The sequence below is a fragment of the Schistocerca piceifrons genome, chromosome 4 (assembly GCF_021461385.2).
Source record: "Schistocerca piceifrons isolate TAMUIC-IGC-003096 chromosome 4, iqSchPice1.1, whole genome shotgun sequence".
Classification (NCBI taxonomy): Eukaryota; Metazoa; Arthropoda; class Insecta; order Orthoptera; family Acrididae; genus Schistocerca; species Schistocerca piceifrons.
Window position 1 is genome coordinate 304,261,943 of NC_060141.1, and position 22,482 is coordinate 304,284,424.

General features: G+C 41.4%; 1 protein-coding gene and 1 non-coding gene across 2 annotated transcripts in view; one reads left to right on the plus strand and one right to left on the minus strand.

Annotated features, from left to right (window-relative positions):
* Positions 1–22,482, minus strand: part of LOC124795392 (UDP-glucosyltransferase 2-like) — a 716,702-nt gene that overhangs the window by 630,342 nt on the left and 63,878 nt on the right. The window contains exon 2 of the mRNA XM_047259404.1: positions 19,146–19,266. The gene's annotated coding sequence lies outside the window, so the exon portion shown is untranslated. The remainder of the gene's footprint in view (positions 1–19,145; positions 19,267–22,482) is intronic.
* On the plus strand, positions 8,437–8,511 carry Trnap-cgg. Its single transcript has one exon. It is a non-coding gene; the product is annotated as a tRNA-Pro (tRNA).

The window sequence follows — 22,482 nt, forward strand, 5'->3', positions numbered from 1 at the left end:
TGATAATATATTGGAGTATATGAGGCCGGTCAACCGCTCGCGTTTTACCTTCGTTTAAGACCTTCCACCTTCCTTTAATTGCGTGTCTTAGTTTCCGCTATTGAGTGGTTAGATTTCGCAGATACCAGCGTAGTGGTATGGAGGGTCATTGTGAGGACGCTGGTGTGGATTCTAAAGAAGACCAAGATGCCAGAATGAGATTTTCACTCTGCAGCGGAGTGTGCGCTGATATGAAACTTCCTGGCAGATTAAAACTGTGTGCCCGACCGAGACTCGAACTCGGGACCTTTGCCTTTCGCGGGCAAGTGCTCTACCATCTGAGCTACCGAAGCACGACTCACGCCCGGTCCTCACAGCTAGGTAGGAGACGAGATACTGGCAGAAGTAAAGCTCGGTCGGGTACACAGTTTTAATCTGCCAGGAAGTTTCAAGACCAAGAGGATTCCTTGAAAAGTGATAGGGTTAGGACATGTTTTCAGCGCTATGAAATGGGGCATTTGGTACGTGATTGTCCTATTCAACAGAGGACTAGTCCGAACATCTGACGCCATCGGAAGTAGAGTAGGGTAGAAAACCTACTCTCAAAATGCTATTCCCACATCACGGCTGTGGTAGGTGAGCCCTTACCTTATATTAACACCCCGCTTAACCAAGAGCCTATTTGCTCATTTATTGATTTGACAGTACAGTTTCCAATCTTGGCTAGCAGTCGTATTTGCAATACAGGGCTATCTGTAAATTACCTTGCTTGCGCTCTTCCTCCCAGATATGTCAGGCTATTAACCGGCAAGTGTTGTCTCTGGCTGGGGAATTGCGAGCCAAGTTAAGTATTGGTAAGTTTTCATGGCTGAGCAATTTGCTGGTGGTCAAGAACTTGTCAGTAAATTTAATTTTGCAGTGCGATTTTATTCATATCGCTGGATTAACAATGGATTGTCGGAATAGAGTAGTTTACTTCAAGTTTTGTCCCGTTGAGAGGTTTGCCTTGTGTTCCTACATAGCTCTTTGGAAGTCTGTAATGTCTTGTGTCTATCTGGAACATTTGAGGGCAGTCACTTGAATCTGTATGAGGCCAATCAATTGTTGCAGCTTCTTTCTCATTCCCCACAGATTTTCAATGACGAGATTGGGATAACAAATAAGATTCAGAATAAAATCATCCTTACTGACGAGGTGCCAGTTCGGCAAGCTCCATGCAGGCTACCCATTCCGAAAATGAAGAACTAACTGTTTTTGATTGGTAGCATGTTACGTGATGGAGTGATCAGACCTTCTACGTTGTCGTATGCATTGCCAATATTTCTAGTACCTTAAGCCAAGAGTGGGGAGTGCCGTCCTGTATTTGAATATAGATTGGTTAATCAAAAGGTTGTTTTAGAATCTGTACCCTTGCCTGATTGACACAATTGTTTTACGTCCTTCACTGGGACCAAGTTTCGTGGCACTAATTTCTTTATGTTTTCGATATTAATCAGGCATAAAGTTATGTACGTTATTCAGGGTTCCTATTGGCTTGTCCTCTGGTGCGGCTATTTTGTCCCGCCTTTTAGATTATGTATTGGTCATCCGAAACTTAAATGTGTATGTAACTACAAGTCTCAGGTCACAATGTGGTAGTGATGAAGAGTTGGCTGAAGTTTAAGAGACTGATCAGAAAGAATCAGTATGGAAAAAAATGGGATACGGAAGTACTAAGGAATGACGAGATATGCGTGAAGTTCTCTAAGGCTGTAGATACAGCAATAAAGAACAGCCCAGTAGGCAGTACAGTTGAAGAGGTAGGGACATCTCTAAAAATGGGCCATCACAGAAGTTGGTAGGAAAAACATAGGTACAAAGAAGTTAACTGCGAGGAAGCCATGGGAAACACAAGAAATACTTCAATTGATCGATGAAAGAAGGAAGTACGAAAATGTTCAAGGAATTTCAGGAATATAGAAATGCAATTCGCTGAGGAACGAAATAAATTTGCAGGCAAACTAAGACGAAATGGCTGCATGAAAAATGAGAAGAAATCGAAAAATAAATTATTGTCTGAGGGACTGACTCATGATGTAGGAAATTCAAAACAACACTCGGAGAAATTAAAAGCAAGGGTAGTATCATTAAGAGTGCAACGGTATACCACTATTAAATGCATAGGAGAGAGAGGATAGGTGGAAAAAGTACACTGAAGGTCTCTGTGAGGGACAAGATTTGTCTGATGTGATAGAAGAAGAAACAGGAATAAGTATAGAAGAGATGGAACCTTGTATTAGAACCAGAATTTAAGAGAAATTTAGAAAACTTAAAATGAAATAAGGCCGAAGGGATGGATAACATTCCACTACAATGTCTAAAATCGTTGGGGATAGTGGCAACAAAACGAATATTCACGTTGATTCGTAGAATGTCTGAGTCTGGTGACGTCCCATCTGGCTTTAGGAAAAAAATCGTCCACACAATTACGAAGACTGCAAGAGTTGATAAGAGCGAGAATGATCGCGCAATCAGCTTAACAGCTCATGTATTCAAGTTGCTAACAAGAATAGTATACAGAAGAATGGAAAAGAAAATTGAGGATATGTCAGATGAACGTCAGTTTGACTTTGGGAAAGGTAAAGGCAGCAGAGAGGCTATTCTGACGTTGCTGTTGATAATGGAAGCAAGACTAAAGAAAAATAAAGACACATTCATAGGATTTTTCGACCTAGAAAAAGCATTATACAATTTAAAACGGCGCAAGATGTTCGAAATTCTGAGAAAATTAGGGATAAGTTATAGGGAGAGACGGGTAATATACAATATGGACAAGATCCAAAAGGGAATAATAAGAGTGGACGGCGGAGAACGGGGAGCTTGGATTAGAAAAGGGTAAGACAGGGATGTAGTCCTTCACCCCTACTGTTCAGCCTGTACGTCAAAGAAGTAATGATGGAAATAACAGAAAGGTTCAGGAGTGGAAGTAAAATTCATGGTGAAAGAATATCAATAATATGAATTGCTGATGATATTGCTATGCTGAGTGCTGAGTTAAAGTGAAGAAGAATTACATGATCTGCTGAATGGAATGAACAGTACAATGAGTACAGGTTACGGATTGAGAGTATCCAAGAGAGACGAAAGAAGTACGTAGCAGAAATGACAACAGCGAGAAACTTAACATCAGGATTGATGGTTACGATGTAGGTGAAGTTAAGGAATTCTACTATCTAGGCAGCGAAATAACGCATGACGGACGGAGCAAGGAGGACATGAAAAGTGGGCTAACGCTGACAAAAAGGACATTCATGGCTACGAGAAGTCTCCTAGAATGAAACATACGCCTTAATTTGAGGAAGAAATTCCTGAAAACGTACGTTTGGAGCACAGCATTGTATGGTAGTGAAACATTGACTGTGGGGAAACTGGAACTGAAGAGAATCGAAGCATTTGAGATGTGGTGCTATAGACGAATGTTGAAAATTAGATGGACTGATAAGGTGAGAAATGAGGAGGTTCAGCGCAGAATCGGGGAGGAAAGAAATATATGGAAAACGCTGACAAGTAGAAGGGACAGGATGACAGGACATCTTTTAAGACTTCAGGGAGTAACTTCTATGGTACTAGAAGGAACTGTAGAGGGCAAAAACTGTAGAGGAAGACAGATTGGGCTACATACATCAAATAATTGTGGACGTAGGTTGCAAGTGCTGCCCTGAGATGAAGAGGTTGGCACAGGAGAGGAACTCATGGCGAGCGGCATAAAATCAGTCAGCAGACTGACCAGACTGCTGAAAAAAATGAAAAAAGCTATATCGGCGATATGGTGGCCTATAGCGCCACCTTCACTGGTCGTTTGAAACACCTGGAAGGGCTTCTTGAGCGTCTTAAGGAGGCAGGGTTGACCGCCTAACTATCCAAAATTACGTTGGGGCGTCGGCAGGTATCATGTTTGGGGCATTTATTTTCTGCTGGCTGTATTAGGTTCGATCAAGGTCACACTAAGGCTTTGTGTAGATTCCTTGTGCCCAGGAATGGGAAGTCTGTGGCTAGGTTTATTGGCATGTCGAATTTCTTTAGTAAGTTTCTCCAAAATTTTGATCAATTACCTGGGCTTCTTAATTTCCTTCGTAAGAAAGGGATTTTTCTCCATTGGGTTGGGAGTCATCAGACATCCTCTGAGTCAGTTAAAGAGTAATCCTCCTGTTTTGCTTTTCCCTGTTTTCAGCGCCCATTTGTTGTCCAAATGGGTGGTTACTTATGGAATAACAGCAATTCTGCAAGAACAAAACGGGCAGCGTCGTCCTATAGTTTACTCGTCTAGGAAGCAATTATCCACTGAAACTAAATATTTCGATTATGACTGGGAAACATTGGCAGTCCTTTTTGTCTTCGAGATATTGAAGTTTTATCTTAAACACAGGAAGTTTCTTGTAGAAATGCATAACAAGGACCTTAGTTGGGTTCTGTCACGCCCTAGAAGACTGGGCGAATAGCGTGCTGGACGGTTCGGATTTTCGCCTTTCGTTTTAAGATCGGGTATATTAGGGGCCCCGACAATCTGAAGGGTCAATCTGAAGGGGTGCCTTAAGCTGTATGTTGGATGGCGAGGGCAGGATCACCACGAGCAGCTGGGGTCTTTCATGGATTCGGCATTAGGTGTGTCCCTGAACTCTGCTAATTTGAAGAGCAAGCAAGATATTGACCCTAGAATTGCCGGAATTAAACGGAGGTTATTACGAGGGAAACAGATCTCTAGGTATAGCCTGCGCTGCGGGCTCGAACCTAAGATCCGTTTGCCTGTGGTACTTCTTAGTCACATATTCCGTTACTTACACGATACTATGGTGGGGTGGAGGTGGGGGGGGGGGGGGCATTTGGGTATTCATAAAACCATTGCTAAGGTTAAGGAACATGTTTCTTGGCCTACCTTTTATAAGGATATTCGGAGATTGGTGAGGAATGTGAAAGCTGCAAGAGCGTTAAGCCCAATTCCAACTCTCGTAAGGGGCTTTAGCAGTCGACTAGGGAGGATTGTCCTATGCAAAACTTTTTACCGATTACCTAGGATCCTTTTCTCGTACTCTTGCTGGTAATTGTCCTGGGGATTGTTGATGCCGTTTCTCATTTCTGCTGGCTGAGGAGCGGGGTTGCGGCTGCCATGCAATACCTTCTGAGTTTTTCGACCACCTAGGCCTCTTTTGGATGATAATACCCCTTTTGTTTTCTAGTTTTGATATTGGAGGTTGACGCGTGAGCATTCACTTCCAATGTGTTTAAAAGGTTTTTGAAAACATCATTCACCATTTCACCACAACTAAATATTACCCATCAGCTGCCTTTTTGGAGCGAGTCAATCCTAATTTGAAGGCGGCACTGATGTTTTTCATGGGAGTTCTCAAAGAAGTGGGATCTTTCGATACTCTGACTCAGTTTCACGTCCAGTATGTCCCAATACGAGTCTCTCAAGGCCTCCCAGCCTCACTTACATTTGCGTATCGGCTGAATTCCCCTATAGCTAACTTATGGCCTATTAATGACTTTATTCCAGAACAGGTTAAACCAGAAATTATTTAGCAGAGTTGCGGGAGGGTGAGACGCATCCTCCAGAAAGCCCATCAGAATTCAGCGAGGCGATGCAATGGGAGTTTTGTGAGGAACCCCAACGTCGCATTAAAAGGGAAGGCGATTTATGCTAGCAAATAGCAAATGTGTCACTTGTGTAAGCAAAAGACCCAAAATCATGTAGTTCCAAAGAAACGACGAAACAAGCCAACGGTGTTTCTACTAATGCCAGGAAATTTACTGGATGTAAGACATTGTTCCCAACATTAGTAACATCCACCGTCAATATGTACCCACAGGGTTAGAATTAACAGACATGATACACGTTGACAAATAAATCGGAAGAACATCTCGTGTGACAAATTCTTTATTTGTATGTAATAATATCCTAGAAAGTGGCGTAGTAGATGTCAATCAGTCGAACCAATAGCCACATATGTACTACACACACGTACAGGACTATGAACTTAGAAACGTCCATATGGAAATCCAGCAGAATAAAACTAAAAGCACATATGTATTGACACAGAGGAGTAAGACAATGAATTCAAAAGATTCTGCAAGAAGGCGAACACATGCAATAATTTACACAAATATGACAAAGGCTTAGCCCCTCTTTATATGTTCTCTCTAAGCGAGGCAAATGTGGCGCCATCAGTCCATACCCAACAGCAATCTACCTGAAGTCTATCAAAACTAGACATGATGGTCTTAATGGGAATTCCGCGATCGTTCATTAAATAAAAGTATGGCGTTTCAGTCTTTGATCGCTATTCTTTATTTTCAATTACCGGTTTCGATCAAAGACTGAAACGACGTATTTTTATCTACCTGAAGTCATTTTACACGAAATGCATACTTCATCTATTAAAACTCCACGCATGTAAACTACACTGCGATAGTGAAAAACCCATGTACAACCAAATTTTGTGCCCAAATGGCTCGTGATACACTGAAAATGGAGACTAAACCCACTTCCAGTTACTAATGAACCAGACTCAACCATACACTTAAAACAAAGATAAAAGTCGCAGTTGAAGACATTCGTTGTATAGTATAACATCAACCACAACAAAGTCACAACAGAACACAGCACAAGCACACACAAAGTAGTTAAAGGGCAAACACCAGTCACACGGGGAACATCCAGACGAAAAGGTCCACTGGTAAACTTTTAATATATCCAGTAACCATAAAATACAAATGAACTTAGTAGCTACTTGGAAACAACATGTCAACCACCGAACTAAACATTTTTATTCAAGCACCACAGAAACAGTAAAAACATAAGAACTTTTAAAAGTATCCAAAAACTAAATACATACACACACCAGGAACGACAAGTCGTAGGAAACATATGTAGGTCTTTAAAAACATAAAACGACGAAACATTTGAATACCTACAAAGCAAAGAGTGGCATACACATCATCAACTGAGGGCTTAAAAAAATATGCATACGGAAGGTAAAGTGACGGCACATGGATAGTTTAACTACCCACAATATGACACTTCCGGACAGACAAATAGTAAGTACTACCACCATACCAGGAGCGTCGGACAGTAATGACTTAGTTCAGTGGAACAAATGAGGAGGCCGAACGTGCTACATATACCACCTACAGTTCGGGAAACACCCATGTGCCACAACAACAACAAAAAACATAGTAATCACCGCTGTTGGGATTAATATATATATAATAAAAAATGAGCAGTACAAATTAGATTCTGAATGTTGTTGTGTATGGACAATGATAGTATATTTTTGTTATGTAATTTTATGGTCTGATTTAGCCCGATTTTAGTCACACACTGAGATTTTTGTTTTCAGTACTCTCATAATTTATTATCGTGCTGTGTTCATTGGAAGAATCCTAAGGAAATGCAATCCGAAAACAAAGGAAGTAGGTTACAGTACGCTTGTTCGCCCACTGCTTGAATACTGCTCAGCAGTGTGGGATCCGTACCAGATAGGGTTGATAGAAGAAATAGAGAAGATCCAACGGAGAGCAGCGCGCTTCGTTACCGGATCATGTAGTAGTCGCGAAAGCGTTGCGGAAATGATAAACTCCAGTGGAAGACTCTACAGGAGAGACGCTCAGTAGCTCGGTACGGGCTTTTGTTGAAGTTTCGGCAACATACCTTCACCGAAGAGTCAAGCAGTATATTGCTCCCTCCTACGTATATCTCGCGAAGAGACCATGAGGATAAAGTCAGAGAGATTAGAGCCCACACGGAAGCATACCGACGATCCTTCTTTCCACGAACAATACGAGACTGGAATAGAAGGGAGAGCCGATAGAGGTACTCAAGGTACCCCCCAGCCACACACCGTCAGGTGGCTTGCGGAGTATGGATGTAGATGTAGATGTATGTTCCCATATGCAGGGGCCTGAGGATGACGCTTTTTGGCGTCCAAACTAGTAGTTAATGTGCAGCTGCTGTCCCACTGGCCTCGATTGCTTAACAAAGGCGTAAAAAATTAAAAGGAGAACGAGATTTTCACTCTGCAGCGGAGTGTGCGCTGATATGAAACTTCGTAGCAGATTAAAACTGTGTGCCCGACCGAGACTCGAACTCGGGACCTTTGCCTTCCGCGGGCAAGTGCGCTACCAACTGAGCTACCCAAGCACGTTTCACGCCCCCTCCTCACAGCTTCACTTCTGCCGGTACCTCGTCTCCTACCTTCCAAACTTCACAGAAGTTTTCCTGCGAACCTTGCAGAACTAGCACTCCTGAAAGAAAGGATATTGCGGAGACATGGCTTAGCTACAGCCTGGGGGATGTTTCCAGAATGAGATTTTCACTCTGCAGTGGAGTGTGCGCTGATATGAAACTTCCTGTCAGATTAAAACTGTGTGCCGGACCGAGACTCGAACTCGAGACCTTTGCCTTCCGCGGGTCGTGAGTCGTGCTTGGGTAGCTCAGTTGGTAGAGCACTTGCCCGCGGAAGGCAAAGGTCCCGAGTTCGAGTCTCGGTCCGGCACACAGTTTTAATCTACCATGAAGTTTCAAATTAAAAGGATCTTCGGTCGAAATCGCTTCTAAGACGTTCGTAGCTCTAAGTTGTGCGGTGCTACGCCACTCTTACAACTTCTATGGCACTGAAAGAGATGAAGCCTTTAGGAACGTTTTGTAAATTTGAAAAGTGCTTTACTGCACAGTGGTTCACTTACGATAACTTCAGTAGTTTGACGAAGAGAGTTGGAGATACAAGGAAACAAGGAAATGCAGCTTCGTCGAATTCTCTTCATAACGCTAACATATTAAACAGTCAACGAGATTACTTGGTATTACTGAACTATCTTTCATCTTGTACTTTTTCGAAATACAGCTCTCTTTCCTGGTAGTAAGGGACCTGTGGGATGTAGCGTATTAATAAAGAACCGTGCCGCAGGAGTCCCGCAGTGAACCCGACCGCCGTGTTCTGGTCGGTTAATTTGGTAATCTCGGTAACTTTGCTTCCGGGGCAGGGAACGTCTCTCACTGCGCACTGCACGAGCCTCGCTCCAGGGTCCGCACGCCACCGCAGTGCCGGTCCCTCGCTCCCCGTACACTCGTTGTGCGAGTCCAGAAACTTTCCTGCGAGATTTCCTCCGAGGAACGTAATATCCTATTCACCTGCAATATCACATTCGCGGGTGGCGTTGGAGATCGCATATATCCTTAACTTACATGGCCATTAGCCTAGTTTATTTTCTAAAACCACTTTGTGCTGTGAAATATGAGCAAAGTGGCATAATGTCTTCTTCGGAAAAAAGCAGGAGTTTATACTACAATGTAACAGTCTTTATAGCGCCTTCGAGAGGTTAACTAAAGTCGGCGATCACAATGGTTTCTCGCCATTAACAGTGAAAACTGTAGGCGAATTATGAGATTTTTCCAAGAAAGCTCTTGTTGTCTAATTACCTGTATCAGAGAAAATAATACTGCAGGTTTAAACTATCCTATGATTATAAATGAATAAATCAGTAGCTTCATCTGGACTCCTTTTATTTTGTTCTCTTCTGTAACAAATGTGTCCTTGACAGTGAGTTGCTAATAGTTTTGTATTGCCGTGGGCACTTCCTCCTTTACAAACTGCATATTGCAACATAATAGTGTCTCTCAGTAAGTACAGGCTTGTAAATAAAAGCCGATTTCAGAAGCTTCTACAACTAATTGGCTTGGTTCAAATGGCTCTGAGCACTATGCGACTAAACTTCTGAGGTCATCAGTCGCCTAGAACTTAGAAATAATTAAACCTAACTAACCTAAGGACATCACACACGTCCATGCCCGAGGCAGGATTCGAACCTGCGACCGTAGCGGTCGCTCGGTTCCAGACTGTAGCGCCTAGAACCTCACGGCCACTCCGGCCGGCACACCTAATTGTCATCGCATTTAAATGCTGGTAAGTCATATAGCAGTACAATATTCGTCGTTTCGGGAATTTGTGTCATACCATTGTTAGGGCAAACACGTGTGCACGCGATTCGAGCTGTTAACATAGTGGCGAGCACCGGAAGAGTAATCTGAGCTTGCACCTAGCGCAACAGTATCAGTTCGTTTGAAAGCTGAGATTAAAACGTAAATTTATTTGTTCTGTAGAAGTGGTCTGTCTGTGTACGGCTTCACAAACAAACTATGTTTATTTGTAAAGAAATAATTGTAATTATTAAGTGGGAAGGAATCAGGAAATGTGTAATACACGTATTTTTGGGGAAATTGCTAAAATTATAAGCTGCACAATGAAGTGTCTATTTGTACAGTATGTTATCAGCCATAACAATACGCAGACGTGTCTGCCATTATCCCGGTGATGTAATCCAGCTATAAATGTGGTGGTGGTGGCGATGGGTCCTACAGCTACGCACAACTACGGCGCGAGAACAGTTGTATTGCTGTAGATCGCACGAGCGAATAGTGAACCAACATCAAAAATATTAGGCCTAAGAGGAGAAGGCATACTGTGGACTAGATACTGAAGTTTAACAGTGAAACAATTATAGCTTTTTTGTCAGAACTGTAGGTGAATCCTTTCTTTCATTCATAGTGATGTTTTGCAAACAATAAAGTCTTGCAGTTATAAATTCATTTGCTGTGTCGTCAATTGTTAATACCAATTAACTGTTTCATTCTCATTGCCACAAAAGTAGCAGTCGTTGAAGTGTAAAATTTTGTGATCACTAGCAGTAACATTAATTGATAGTTGTGAATTAACTATCAGTGAGCGTGATACCCTGCATAATTAACTTAAAAACTGGCTTAGTATTGTATACAAGTATGTGTCATGACACACAGCACTCTAACTCATACTAGATTTTGTTCAAAATGTTCAAAAATGGTTCAAATGGCTCTGAGCACTACGGGACTTAAGATCGGAGTTCATCAGTCCCCTAGAACTTAGAACTACTTAAACCTAACTAACCTAAGGACATCACACACATCTATGCCCGAGGCAGGATTCGAACCTGCGACCGTAGCGGTCGCGCTGTTCCAGACTGAAGCGCCTAGAACCGCTTGGCCACAACGGCCGGCTATTCAAAATGTATTTAATTATTTGGTATAGCAGTGAAGTGCTCTTATTAGTGTGGCTGTGTTTCCATTTCTGTTTCATTTAGTATTGTTTCCATTCTTCTTTGCGATCGTTAAAACTGGCGTGAAGAACAGCGTTGCCTATTGTTTTGCTTGACTTGTTTTCAGATTCAAGCCACAGTTGTCTGGAAATTGAGGAAAAACTGATTTATTTGTTACTACGGAAAAATGACGTGTAAATAGTTGCATGTCACATTTATATTGTTCATAACTGTTTAATAATTTTGATAATTACATTAATATTTATAATTACTTCTGCAACAGTTCTAAATTCGTGAATAAAGCTACTACATACCAAGCTTGAGCAAAGAGCGTAGCCTAGCTTTCCCAAGTATGTGATTTAGCTGACAGCGTTCCGCGATTGTACGACCCACATACATTTCATTTTAGCTACAAATGTCCTGAATATCATTACTGAAAATCATCAACCAGAACGCCTACGGCTACATCTACAGTGTCATTTTGCTAAATGAGTACAAACCGCAGGAAATGATTCCTGAGAGGATAAGATAAAACTTTGAAAAATGTATCTGTTTTGTACAATTTGTAAATAAATAGTTCCACTGAGAGAGGATGAGCAAAAACACTAAACTACATTTTACTATGTGACATCAGAGCACTGTTTTTCTTTTTTCTCAAAATATTACTTCGTTGTATCTGAAGAAGAAAACATCGTTTTAATTACAAAAAATACGCGCATTCGGTTTAATTATGCAATGATTTGACAGAATCTCACACACTACAGTTGATGTTTTACATTAACAATTTCCCGTCTTCTATTTGTTCCACGTACACGTACGTTTGCTGATTCCTCTTCACCCAGTACTGGAGGATTGTTGTCATCATCAATAGGTGCCTCAAAATCCTCATACTCTATAAGTTTTGCTACGTTGTGCAAAACAAAACAGGCTATTATCACATTGGGGATTTTTATTTGGGAAAGCCTTATTTTATTTTGCAGAATTGGGAAACGCCTTTTTACCTGTCCAAAGCACTGTTCGGTTATCACCCTTTCCTTAGAGTGAAGTCTGTTGTACGTCCTCTCATCAGGTATTTCGTGATTTTGAAACGGTGTCATTAAGCATGGCGCAATGCCACATCCTTTGTGTTGTAAAATTAAGGTAGTGAACTGGTTCTCTCGCAACATACTGTACGCATCTGAGATTCTCCACACCCTAGCGTCATGTAGGGGAGACCGGGGATAGTTGTTAACACGGGGCAAGTTGTTACTTGACAATAAGAATTTCCTCGCTAGAGCAGTTTACTCGTTGCTCCGCCAGATGGCAGCACTAAGAGACACCCCCCCCCCCCCTTTCCCATCCTACCTATATCAGCCGTCAGTTGGTAATAAGGCGCTAGTGACAGAAAACGTGTTTTTCCTGTGCTGGAGTAATTTTTTTACTCTGTGTGAATTTTTTCATAGTTCACAGGAAATTGCTGATTTCATTTTAAATTTTGCAACATATCAGCGTCCAACATTCAGGAACGTAGTAGTATACGTTAAACTTCCAAACAAAAATTTATGTTGTTGATTTCGACAGTAAGAGAAAATGGCGTAGCATGGGGTCAGTTGTCACAAAGGCGCGGGGGCAAGTTGTTACGGTGTAACAACTTGCCACAAAGAGTTTTTGTTTCCTTTAATGTAAGCAATTATGTCCATCTACAGGTATAATGCGTAATTATAAGAAGAAGACTGACAGAGGCACTATTCCCAAGGAAACATATGCTGAAGCTGCAAATGAAGCTCTAAGTGGCTTTTCTTCACTGCGGAAAGCTGCCCAAAAGTACAGCATAAATTTTATTTGGCTGCAGAGGTTTTGTAAGCGAATGGAATCGACAAAGGGAGGTAGGCAGCTTATTTTTCATTGTCAGCGTCGCCAACTGTGGCGTTGTAGATTATTGGTGTTATATAACGTGCAAATACGTCAGTATATCTAAGCAAATTAATCTCTTCTGACATAACAGATACGTGCAGGAAAACGTAGCCTATAACAGCCTATTACAATTTTGCTTGTCTGCTTACTTTCAGAATCGGGAGAGATGATTGTGCCAAACGTTGGTTATAAGCGATCTCGGCAGGTTTTCTCAGACGAACAAGAAGCAGAGCTGGAAGAATACATTCAGAAAGCTGCTAAGCTCTACTATGGACTTTCTGCGAAGGAAGTGAGGAGTCTAGCATTTCAATATGCCGTGAACAATAATGTCAAGTTTCCCGTTGGTTGGAGCGATGTAGAACTAGCTTCCACTGACTGGTTTGGAGGATTCCTCAAGCGAAAGAAAACGCTTTCCATCCGCACACCAGAAGCTACCAGTCTAAGCAGGGCTACAAGTTTCAATAAGCACAATGTAGGGAGATTTCCTACAAATCTAAGTGAAGTTTATGATCGATACAAATTTCAATGTCAAGAAGTGTATAATGTGAACGAGACTGCCGTCACCACGGTACAAACGCCTGCCAAAATTGTAGCAAGGAAAGGAATTAAACAAGTCGGTGCTATAACGTCTGCTGAAAGAGGAACTCTAGTTACTGTTGCCTTGGCAGTAAATGCGTCTGGAAACTCAATCCTGCCTTTCTTTGCGTTTCCAAGAAAGAACGTCAGGGATTATTTCCTTCGAAATGGGCCAGAATGTAGCGCAGGGTCTGCAAACAAGTCAGGGTGGATGACAGGGCAAGATTTTCGCTCGTTCATGCTTCATTTCGTTCATCATTCCAGGGCTACAAGAGAGCGACCGGTTCTCCTTCTTTTGGACAACCATCAATCGCACCTTGATATTTCAGTGTTGGATGTAGCCAAAGAAAACGGGGTTGTCCTTTTCTCTTTTCCGCCACATATGTCTCATAAATTGCAATCTTTAGACAGAGCTGTGTTCGGCCCATTTAAAAAATATATTAACTCTGCATCAGATGCGTGGATGAAAAACAATGCTGGAAAAACTATGACAATATATGACATTCTATTTATAGTTAAACAATCTTTGCTTAGCGCTGCTACGCCAAGGAACATCATGGCTGGATTTCAAGTGACTAGAATATGGCCATTTAACAGTGACATTTTTACAGACGATGAATTTTTGCCCTCTGCCGTGACAGACCGCCCATACAGGGAAGATGAAACTCTGCTTTCTGCGTCTCTTACGAACTCAGCAGGGTATGGCGTTCCCAGCACATCAACAAGTGTGGAATCAAGTCCGACGCCTTGCACCTCAACAGTTGGTTCTGCAAACTCCATACACACACATGTGCCACCTGAAGAACTGAGGTCTTTCCCGAAAGCTCCTGCCCGCAAGGAATAAACGAGTGAGTGCTATCCTGACTGATTCACTAGTAAAAGCAGCATTGACAGTTGAGGCAAGTAGACAAAAGAAACCTGCAAGACGACGACTGGTGTTGGCGTCGAAAAATAAAAACAAGAAAGCAAAAACGGGGAAACGAAAATGTGAGATCGTAGAATCATCTGATGAGGAAGACGACTGCGTGCGTATTGAGTGTATGGAACCATACCCTCTGCCAAGACCACCAGCCACATGGCTACAGTGCACAAAATGTAAAAGGTGGGCACATGATAGGTGTGCCAAGCATGACAGTTTTTTTATTTGTATAAACTGTAGCTCTGATAATGAACTTGATATTTCTTCGTCAGATTAATGATGACCGTATGTCAACATTAGTACTGTGTTTGAAGTTTTATGATTCGTTACCACCTCTTGAATTAAAACTAATGATTAAATAAATCTGTGTTATGGAACCAAAAATATGTTTTTTCTTAATTATTATGTAACAACTAACCCCATATGTAACAAGATGCCCCACAGTGGAGTAGGTTGTTACATCATACAAGTTACCAAAAAAGTTGATATAGAGCTTAACAATCTGGGCTTACATTTATGGCAAAAATTTCATTGTGAAGACTAAATAATGGGCTAACTTTTGGCATCCGTGTTCTGTGTCGAGGTATACGAGATTCCAAAAAAATTTGTAACAACTAGCCTCGGTCTCCTTTGGAAATCAGATCCACAACAGTGCCTTTCTGTTAACCTGCTAAATGTTAGTCATACTGTTGTCTGGTGTATTAGTAAGTCTTAACCTACACCAGTCTGAAAGCCTCGATCCGCTAATAGCGCAAAAATCTTTTCATTTTGCATTCCTTAGAAAGGGCGCCTCCTCTTCGTTCGTAATTTTTGGGAAGAAAGTGATTCGCCAGCCGCATAATGTTTTTACTGTTAAATCTACGTAAACGTCTACAGTTTCTTTCTTCTGTGTTCCTTCGTGCTACGTATAATTTTTTTGCCTTTCGAGAACCACAAATTACGCCATTTTCAATAAAAACACTCGGTAACACTTAACCACAGCACTACTTTCTCAGGTCGAAGTATGCTACGGAAGTTACAAAAAATGATAATGTTCTCCGCTTGTGAGAAACTTCTCTGGTTTTAATCATACGAAATCAGAGAATATTCTTTGCTTTGAGCAACTTTAACTCAGCTGAGAACGTACTCCGGTGAAGTATACTCTCAGACTCGCTTTATTCATGCCAACCAGAGAGCTTATTCCGAACTTCTGAGTATAAAGTATATTCATAAGACCCAGTATATCTGCTAAAATATTTAGATTTTGTTGCTTTTGTCATTCAAACACTGACAGCATTAGGGATATAAATGTCGATAAGGGAACATATTTTGCACAACATAATTCAGTTATGTCTCATGTGATAATATTCTGGGATAGCTCCGCACTTAGTAAACAGTATTTATTGCACAAAAAAGTTCTTACAGTTTAGTATACGAGTACACATATATCTTCCAGAGGTCTCCGTAAGCGGCTGAGAATTTTAAATACATTCTCACAATACTTTTATTCGTCAAAGAAATTTGTTATTATCACTCGACCTGGGTTTGATAGTTGCACGGATGTTCACAAGCATAACTTCAGGAGAAAAATTAATGTGTATTACTCTTTAATTAAAATGTCTTTGGCACCGTTTTGTGACACATACCTATAGAAAATATTAGCAATCAAACCCATAGAAATAATATGTCTGACTGGGAGGAGAATATTGTTCCTGTCTGTAGCTGGTTTTCGGAGTTGCTTCTTCAGTTATGCTTTCTGCTATAGAGAACGGAAAAACTGTGTGTTTTGGAACTGAATATTTTATGTTTGTCTACCAGACACGTTTCGCATATTCTTGTTAGACACCGCAAGTGGTTTTCATCTCTACGTTCTTCTCTTGTATCAATGTTTTCTTCTGTGTGTATTAGATAAATATAGTACAGATTTGTAAGTAATATGTCTCATTAAACATTCCACACTACAGGACGTATCCTGTACCACACTACACATTATGTTGTTTATATACTGCACACGCTCTAGGATTGAGTGTAGAAGAATGTAGATCATAGATTTTTCACCTTCACACCTTCTTCTATACCACAGAGGAATTTCTGGATAGAAATAATTAGATATTTATACAGAGAAAAGCCCGTGAGTGTAGCCTTATACAGGGTGTATCATAATTAATGGCGTAAGCTCACACAACTGAAAGTACACAATACTAGAAGCAAAAATGTCTTTGTAAACATATATTCTAAAACGCATATTTTAAGAACTATGACCACTTCTTCAACTTCGCTACCGCGAAACACATCTCTTGCTCTCAAGAAGTGCTCATAATATGTGTTTTAGAGCCTATGCTTCCTAATACTTTTTTGCTTCTACTATTGTGCACTTTCAAGTGTACACCTGTACGACACCCTATCACCGTGTGCAGGGTGTCGAATACTTTCGAGTTGTAGTGGTACTCATCGGAACAAGAAACGAATGTCCAATAAACATGGGTCCGGAAATGCATACCTTCATACCTTCTGCGATAAACACATGTTTATAGGAGGTGTTCAACGTGGCGCCAATTCATGATATGCTCCCCTCTGCCCTCCGGCGTAAGGAATGACGCATCCTTTGAAGTATCCCTGGTTCTTGTTTTACCTGCTCGTACCCTTTGAAGAAGCGCCCCTTTAGTGTCCGCACATCGTTGATGGGCGTGACGCAGACCAATTCCTTCAAGTGCCCCATAATCAAACGTCTAGGGGATTCAGGTCTAGGAAGCTAGCAGGCAGTCCTGAAAAGTGTGTCTCGGATGTTCGTGCACATTGTGACGAAAATGTGCTGGTACGCCACCATGAATGAACCACATTTGAATTCGTTGGTGTAGCGACACAGACTCTAGCAAGGTAGGCAATACCTTAATGAGAAAGTCGAGATAATACGCTCCAGTTAACCTTTGTGGTAGCACGTATGGCCTTATTAAGGGGCTCCGGAACGCCCTATACTTGCAATGTTAAAATAATGCTTATAAATTAAATCTTTCCTCACAAAGTATTTGAGGTAGGAAGTTGAACTTTTTACAGGTTATTTATTGGAATATGGGCTACAACTTAACACAGGGATTTTACAAAATTTTAGTTCACTTATTAAAGATGATTTTTTTTCAATTGTAATGAAAATTCACAACATTTTTTTGCAATTTTTTATTTATATATTCAAAAATATACAGTTTTTTGGAAAAAGGCTGTGTTAAATTATGCAGAAGGTACTGCGTGACATTTACTGAAAGTTTGAAACAAATATGTTTGGAAGATCCTTAGAAAACATGTAATTAGTATGAGAAAATAAAAGTTTTGGGAATCGAGCGACAAAGATTGGATTAAGTTTTTAGTGCATTTCAGGTCCGTAGGATGGATTATCTTCATCCTCTGCAAACTCCTCCTCCAGCTTCCTCTTGTTCCTCCTCCTGTTTACTCTTGCTTGTATTTCTAGACTCTTTACAGCCCTGTCTGCAGCCCGAAGGCGTTCCTTGTCTAAAGCAAGCATCGCTCGTTGTTGTGTTCGTAGATTTTGCTACCATTTTCTTCAGTTGCAGTTACTGCATCACTGTTCCAAAAGGTGGTCATGTATGAACACTTCTCACATTTCAGTTGTATTTCACTAGCAAGTCCTACGTGCTTTATTATGGAGAGTTCCAGACCAACTTCACTACAATGAATACATCTTACACAGTTTGAAAAAATTCCTTTGAGAACCGACATATCAAATATTTCATTCACATCCGATTCGCCCATAAAACATTCATAGTTTTCACTCATTGAACCAAGCTTCTTCTGTGAAGTATTTTCTTTCCCACTTTGACTGCTATGGGCAGGTGTACTTGAGAGGTTAGGCTCACTCACTTGGTTATCGTCTTTATTGTTTACAGTAATAACACATACCTTTGGCTTTCCAACATTTCTCCTTTTCTTAAAAGCCTTCAGAGGATTTCTAATAACTTTACTTTTACTCATTATTATACTTCAACAAAACAGAGACTCAAGAAACAGAATTAATTACGAATATTTTCGAGATAACGACAGAGTAAATAAACATGAAACAATCGACAATCACACCAGCGATATATATTGAACCATCACAGGTTAGCCACAACACATACTTTATCTCACATCACTAAAATGTACCTGATGAACACGGACGTTAATAATAACACCATTTGACAGCAGTTTAACAGCGCCACAGTGGGTCACGCCCATGTAGAACACATTTCAAAAAAAAATTAAAAATAGTTGTAGTCTTCGGAATTGAATAAATTATATATCTATTAAAAGGTAATAGTCTGCAGATTCAGAAAACGCAAAAAAGTAAAAATTGAACTTTTCATGATTTTGAGCCTTTCCGGAGCCCCTTAATCTATCGCCGAATACACCTGCCCATACGTTGATTGAGCGCCGCTATTGATGACCGCTTTTCTGAATTGCTTGGGAATTTACATCAGCCCATACATGTTGGTTATCGAAATCACAACACCATTCGTGTGAACCTCGCCTCAACGGTAAATAAAATCTTGGATGTGAACAGTGGATCTGTGGCACACTTTTCAACAGCCACTGACAGAACGGTCGTCTGCCATGATGATCCTGTGGCCTAAGGGCCTGAACACGCTGTAAATGATACGGGTCGAACAATCGTTCATTAAGTACCATCCATATAAGTGGAACATACCTTCTGCTGTTGTTAAATGTCGCACGGTGGTCTCAGGTGTTTCTTCCATCGAACGTGCCACATGCTCCCTCACGTCAGGCGTGCGGATTGTACGGCGCCTTCCACTGTCAGTCTTCCGATACTGTAGATACGATGTAAATGTACAGACAAGTAAATCATTACAATTTCAGGAAAAATGGATGATTTATTGAAGAGGAAAAGCTTGACAAACTGATAAGCTCTGGACCTCATTCAAGCAGTTACTCGGCTTCGCATTGATTGAAAAAGTTGTTGCATGTCCTGCAGAGGGATATCACCCTAAACACTCTACAACTGGCGCGTTATACAGTCAAAATTCCGAATTGGTCTCGAGGGCCCTGCTCATAATGCTACAAACTATTTCAATTAGGGAGAGATCCGGCAACCTTGATGGCCAAGGTAGATTTGGCAAGCACGAAGGAAAACAATAGAAACTCCCACCGTGTTCGAAAGGTAAGCCGAGGATGGCTTGCCATGAAGGGCAACAAAACGCTGCGCGACAATATCGTCGACGTACCCCTGTGCTGTAAGGGTGACTCGGATGACAACCAAAGGGGTCCGGCTATGGAAAGAAATGGCACCCCAGACCATCACTCCTGGCTGTTGGGTCGTATAGCGCACGACATTTAGACTGGTATCCCACCGCAACCAAGGTCGTTCCCAATAGGACATTGGAGCTCAGTTTGAAGCAGGACTCACCGGCAGGACTCACCGCTGAGGTCAACGAGATTCCAGGCAGGGCGAAGAAGAGTCTGGAGACGCCCTGGACGGCAGTGGGTTACCGACATGACGGCCACCCGCCATATGTCCTGACAACCAGGAGTCTTGGTCCGAGGTCTTTCTTTTCATAGCAGGACCTCTCTGGTTGCCACCTGTGGCACCCTTGAAGCACAGCCGAAAGTCGACGACATTCTACGTCGCGTTCTTTTGTCCTTCCTGAGTTTACATTTCTGCAACATAAAGCCTGACTGCACATGGTGAGAGTTTCTACTGTTTCTCTTCGTGCTTGCCAAACTCTACCTCGACCAGCAAGGTCGCCGGATCTCTCTCCAATTAAGAACACGTCTTCTTCAGTTCATAGAAATGGTTCAAATGGCTCTGAGCACTATGGGATTTTAACTTCTGAGGTCATCAGTCACCTAGAACTTAGAACTACTTAAACCAAACTAACCTAAGAACACCACACACATCCATGCCCGGGGCAGGATTCGAACCTGCGACCGCAGCAGTCGCGCGGTTCCAGACTGTAGCGCCTAGAACCACTCGTCCACTCCGGCCGGCTCTTGTTCAGTTTATGAAGCTCATTCTCTTGAAGAGGTTCCCATACTGTGAGCTTTCACGGAGATTCATCCGAAATTTAGATTTCTTAAAACATTACTTTAACACTTTTTTGAGCATTTTAAAAGTGTGAATAAAACATTTGTTTTACATCTCTTCAACCACATCTCAAAATCTATGCTTCCAATTTTTTTATCGTCAGAGGTAATGGTACGGCGTACAGGTGTGTAGTGTCACAAATATATACGAGTCTGTTGAACAACGACGTTATTATCACAGAGAAGCTGCATCACGCTGGCGAGTATTGGGGTCAATGGATGTCTGGCCCCATGGAACTGCGACTTGGTTGTCGTCGTCGATGGTTAACGATCGGGTTAATATGGATCAGGATCAGGTTGACTCGTGTGTTGGATCAGGTGGTTATGGGTTTGCATGGGGATCAGGGATGTGGTACATGTAAAAAATATTTGTATGTGTATTTTTGTGGGTTCTATGTTCGTTAATAATCATACCATTTATCGTGAAAAAGTTATATGTAACACTTAACCAACTAATTGCCGTCAGTTGTGGAGGGTAACATGGCCACTTAACACTTTTCTGTCCGCACGTCTCGTACGAATTTATCCACTTGGTGCCGGCAGCGCTAATTCGGATTACTTGGCTTGTCGCCTGCCGCTTGTCACCTTTCTGTTGATGACGAGCTTCAAACACATTGACTATTGCGCGGTTTAATTTTTACGGAAATCCTCTATTTTTCCGTATCGTTCCACAAACTGGAATTTTCAAGTAACTTCTCTGCAAGTTCTACACTGTGATAATAACCATCCATGTAGAGGTGATGCCACTTTCCATAAGAAGGTGTCACTAGTTCCATCACTGTTTTTGCTAAAGGTTGTCCAGCGCTGGAATATACCTTGACTGAGGAAATGTGTCCTGTACTCAAATCAAAGAGCATCCGAATGAGTATGCCATATTTCGTAATTTTCGACGGATTGTAAACTTTAAAATTTAACTATCCACGCCACGGCATCATTGCTTGACTTAGATTAAACGTTTCTTTAAACTGTTTGAAAAAATAATCAATTACAAATTGCACTTTGAAAAGGTGGTCGACATTATCCAGTTTATTGTTGTTGTCGGAAAAATGTAAAAATGATAATACTTGTCTGAATCAGTTGCAGGACATCGTTTTGCGAAATATGGGTGTGTCTATCAACGGATTCGTTGATCAGTAATCATCGTTCCTTGCTTTTCTACAATTCCCATCAAGGTAGTAAGCCCAAACTATTTTCTAAATTCGGGTCCCGTAACGTCAACAGATTCGGCATTTTTTTTATCCAGTTCCCTTCTGTTGAAATTTTGACTGTAATACTTGTTGGTTTCGTTGCTAATATATTCAAATAGATCGTTCCCAATATATAATTCTATGATATCAACGACGCTCTGTGTATCTTTGGGAAATATGTGTGGACCCGGAGATCCTTCAAATTTATTATTGGTGCTCAATAAATCACAGTCTGTCTTCTTCGCCTGATTCATCCGAATAAGTTGGCAACCGTAGCGCTCGCCGGATTGTTCTTGGGTGTATTTCACTATCTTCCGACGATTCTGCTTCACTTTCATTTTTTTATATGTCCATTGTCTTCTTCCCAATTGGCCAAGTCGTCCGGAACGTCAGACAAGACGTCCGCGCGGTCATCGTAAATAATCGTATCGTCTCTTTCCTCTGCCATGATCAACGTACACAAGTACTTATAAAAACAAAAAACTTGTTGACGTGTAACTTATTGTTACCTAAATAAAACAGAATGAAAAAGATACCGAAGTGCTGTCACCGGCCACTGCGTGATACTATGCACACGACACCACTGTGGTGTCGCTGGCTGTTGACTGTTATTTCGTGCATGACACCACTGTGGTGTCGCCGGTCGGCAAAGTGTTAATACCAGTTCTGCACCATACATGCCACTCACCTGAAACCAGTGTGATCGTTCAAAGGGGTGACCAATGCCTTGAACTGTGAGCCATTTTTTTCCCTTTA